Genomic DNA, 4,994 nt, shown 5'->3' on the forward strand with positions numbered 1-4,994 from the left:
TTCAGGTGCGTAGCACAGTGATCCAGCTAAGTACAGGTATTCTTTTTCAGATGCTTTCCCTTCTAGGTTATTACAAAGCACTAAGTATAGTCCTCTGTGCCATGTAGTAGGTCCTGTTGGTTATTTTGCATATAGTAGTACATAAATATTAATCCCAAACTTCTGATTTATCCCTCCTCCACCCTTTCCCCTTTGGTAAGCATAAATTTGCTTTCTATGTGTGTGGGTCTATTTCTGTTTTGTTTAAATTCCACATATAAGTGATATCATACGATATTTGTCTTTGGCTTATTTCACTTAGTATGATAATCTCTAGGTCCATCCCTGTTACTACAAACGGCATTATTTCATTCTTTTTTATGGCTCAGTAATATTCTGTTGTGTACATACGGTATACCACATCTTCTTCATGCCGTCATCTATCAGTGGACGTCTAGGTTGCCTACACTGCTGGTGGGAATATAAATTGGAATAGCCACTATAAGGAATGGTATGGAGAGTCCTTATAAACTAAAGAGCTAATATATGACCCAGCAATCCCATGCCTAGGTATATATCTGGAGAAAACTATAATTTAAAAAGATACACTCACCTCAGTGTTCATTGCAGTCAAATAGTCCATTTGACTATTTACAGTACTCAAAGCAAGGAAGCAATCTCCACAGCTTTTGCTCAAGAAACCTATGAAGATGAAACTGCTACACTGAGAAAATTGCTAAGATTTTTCTCAGCTTAGATTTAAAAAAAAATCGATGTTTGGGCTAGAGATTATAGGGCTCATAAATATCCACATGCTTTCTGCATTCCCCAGGGTCCCTGATGGTATCTGGATCATGTGACTAGCTCACTGGTATCAACATTTCACTCCGAAAGATAGAGACTGTTCAAATCTCACTTTCCTTTTATTTGCCCAGATAGCAACAATCCCTGTGATGAACTTCAAAGGAAGTTTTCTTAAAGCTCACTTCACTTTGTTGGGTGATTTTTGCTGTTTACCTAATGAAATAGACATTATCTGTAGAAATGAGGTTATTTCATTTTGGTTAAGGGCATTATCCCACTGGTCTCTTAGAAGTCCAAGTTAGCTTGTATTTGTATGGACCCTTTTCACAGATATCTCACAATTGTCTAGTAAGGACATTTATTCTTCCTATGGTACAGACAGGGAAGCTCTGCACATTTAGTGTAAGATAGAGCTAGGTCTCCAACTTGACTTTTCTGACTCTTGATCCCTTGTCAGTTCTTGTTCTATGAAGCACTCAAAACTAGAATGAAACTATCTTCTTGTCTACGTTAGTAAAGCAGATAAAAAGCAGTAACTTATTAGAAGCATAGAGAAGTAGAGACAAAAAGGAAACATTTTTTATTGATTTGACTGAAATGACACAAAATTAGTGGCATTGAAATATAAAATATTTTATTTTCTTTAAATGATGGACTAGAGTAAAAAATTCTTTGAAAAACAGTTGAAAAGTAGGAACGAGGCAATATGTATCCATAGATTATCTAAAATCTAATTGTTTTTCCCATGAGAAATGGCTTCTTTTCTCCACCATTAATTCACAAGATTAAAAGGCAAATCCAGGGCACTTGGTTTGTACCTCATATACCCATCCTTTGGGATTTGAGAGAATTAAAGAAAACTGAAACAATAAAACATCAACAGAAAAAACATCACTGTGCTATTTGGCCTCTAAAACTATCCTTTCAAAATTAATTTCTCTTCACTAAACTCCCTTAGCTTCAAACTTCTGATATAGTGTTTCTTTTCAGATGAGACAGGTATATCCAGTAAATCAATGTTTAATGTGTATTTTGAGTTTACGGCTCTCTCTTTGGTGACGTCTCCTCTCAGTTTTATGCCGGTGGTCCCACTGGCTCTGAAGATTACAGAATGGTTAGTGCAGAAGGGACTGTCTCTATGGAATCCTCCATGAGAAATGGTTTCGTCTCAGAGCCAAAGTGCTAGAAGCTACCAAAATGATTCTGAGCAATGGAAAGAGAGGCCTCACATTATCTCCTGGCTCATTTAAGAGTTTGCCCCTTATCCCCAGACTTTTTCATCTTCAGTGTTGTTGCCTTTGTGGCAACCACCCCTCATTCATACAGATGTTTTCAAATGTTTCTTCTTCCTAAGAGAATCTTTCCTCTGTTACACATTTCTTTCAATCTGCAGGCATTTTGCAAAATTTCCAGACAGAACACTAACATTTCATGCTTCCACATTTTTATTTCCCTCTCAGTCACTGTAATCTGACTTTCTTCCATTCTACTACACTTTCCCCCTAAAGGTCTCCAAGGGCTTTTGTCTTAGGTATGGAAGCCTCTGGTCCTTCTTGTAGCATTTCAAGTGTTTGCCATGAGCACTACGTGGCACGTAGAGGCTTGCATCAGAGTTGCCTTCCTCTTCCTCCCTTAGTTTCTCCTTTGATTTAGTTGGGTATTGAAATGTAAGTGGCTCCTAAACCTCCACACTTGGCCCTCCTTTCTTTCAGCTCATGCTGGACAATCTCCCTTGCTTTATTTCGTGCTTAAGTGAGAAAAAATAATCTGCATCTAAACAACTGGAGATGACACTGCAGGAGGTCTGTTCTAGACCTTATCCTTTGACAGTCGATGCCAGTATCAACCCTCACACATATCAAGCAAATTATTTGATCCTCATGTATTACTGTTGTCATAAATATGGTGGTTTTTAAATCTACCATCCTGTTTGGTTTGGGATGCCATGTATTAATTAGGGAACTGCTAGCTATTGTAGAAATATTGTAGCAAGGAAATCAAACCAGTCAATCCTAAGGAAAACAATCCTAAATGTTCATCGGAAGGACTGATGCTGAAGCTGAAGCTCCAGTACTTTGGCCACCTGATGCAAAGACCTGACTCCGTGGAAAAGCCCCTGATGCTGGGAATGATTGAGGGCAGGAGGAGAAGGGGACCACAGAGGATGAGATGGTTAGTTGGCATCACCGACTCAATGGACATGAGTTTGAACAAACTCCAGGAGACAGAGAAGGACAGAAAAGCCTGGTGTACTGCAATCCATGGGGTCGCAAAGAGCTGGACACAACTTAGTGACCGAACAACAGAAAGCTGTTGTAGGAGATAAACACCTACATCTAAGTAGTTTAATGCAATAGACATTTATTTCTTGCCCATAAGAAGTCCAAAACAGATGTTGCTAATTGTCAAGGGTGGCTCTACTCCAAGCAGAAGTCGGGGTCTCAAGTTCTATCTTGTGGCTCGGCCAGTTTCAATACCTGTTTACTTTGAGAAAGGGGAAGGAAGTGTTATGGGTCAGGCCCGCTAGTGTCACACATGACTAGCACCCACAGGCCACGGGGCTCCCGCACACAGCCACACCTAATTAGAAGGACTGGGTGACTTGGGTAACAGTCATCCAGGCTCTGCTTGAGTTAGACACCGCTTTTCATGTCTCTTGTCAGTGCCTGGCATAAGCCTGACAATAGGAGTCGGATGAGTGAATGGAAGGTAATAGAGCTTCCAGTTCTCAGCCCTGAGCTCACTAGTACAATAATCCATAAGTAGAAGCTCATGGAGAGTCTGGAAAGATTCAGAGAAGAACCAGGAGAGATTACTAAAGTAATCAGAAAATAGATATCTGTGAAAAAAGGAAGAGTTCTGGACTGTTCTTCATGGAATAAAATAGCCCAAGAAAAAAATTCATCATGTTCCTAAAAGTTATCAAAGTCTAATAACAGTAGTTCAAATATTATAATTAATCATTCTATACCACCAAGTTTTGTTTGTTGGTTGTTGAAGCCTTTTGGGAGGTATAACTAGGATTTCTAATAAGAAGTAATATCATTGGTAATTTTTTTAAAATGTTCATGTGATGTAAGATTTGCTAAAAGGAAAATCATGATGTATAAATCTCAGGTATACATCATGACCTTCATGACCTATGGATCTTTGGAAATGCCAGGCAGGGACATACTCATCTTTTTTTTTTTTAATTGTAGGAAGAAAATAACTCTTCAGATGAATGAAATCTGCAATAGGAATTCACTCTTTTGTTGCTATATAATAATTATTTTTTCTCCTTGCTTCTACTGTGTGCAGTAAATAGCAAAAAAGTTAGGCGTAATGAACTAGGGTAGAATTTTTGTGTGATTTTCTTCTCACTAGCAGTTCTCTCTCTGGCATGAGAGATGGGAGCATGGGGAATGAAGAGAGTGCTGATATTTTAGTTGATTTAAAGTTTGGAGGATTAGATCTTAGTCCAAGAAGATGTCTTTTTTAAGATCATGGTCAGGGTGTTAACCATGTGAATGACAGTTAAACATATAAGACAAAGATGTCCAACTAATTAAGGATTTTTTTTTTTTTTTAAATTTCTGTTGTATGTAACCTCTTTGAAGCTTCCCTGGTGGCTCAATGGTAAAGAATCCACCTGCCAATGCAAGAGACCTGGCTTAGATCCCTGGGTTGGGAAGATCCCCTGGAGAAGGAAATGGCAACTTACTCTAGTTTTCTTGCCTGGGAAATCCAATGGACAGAGGAGCCTGGCGGGTTACAGTTCATGGGGCTGCAAGAGTTGGGCACAACTTAGCGACTAAACAACAACCTCTTTAATCATAGAGCCCGTAATATTGCTTTAGTCTATGTCACAACTAAAATGTATGTGAATAAGCTCTATAACTGGAAGTATCATAATATAACTGGGGAATAATTGGGATGGAAATCAGGACATCTGAGTTCTTCTCCCAGATCTGGAACAAACAGCGTAATCCTGAGACAGATCAGTGGGCCCCAGGTTGAACGGTTTTTCCCCTGTGGACAGAAACTCCATAAAAGCAGGATGATAGAGGAGGCTGGGCCCTGCCCAGATAAGAGATAAAAGACCACATATTCCTCATTCTCGAGATCAAGGAGAACTTCCTGACTACGCATGCACAGAAAGGTTCCTTGGAGGTCCAAAGAGAGGGGCTGTCACCTCATGGTAAATGATGTCAGCCTACTCAGAGACAGAC

Source organism: Bos taurus, chromosome 7 (assembly GCF_002263795.3).
Source record: "Bos taurus isolate L1 Dominette 01449 registration number 42190680 breed Hereford chromosome 7, ARS-UCD2.0, whole genome shotgun sequence".
Classification (NCBI taxonomy): Eukaryota; Metazoa; Chordata; class Mammalia; order Artiodactyla; family Bovidae; genus Bos; species Bos taurus.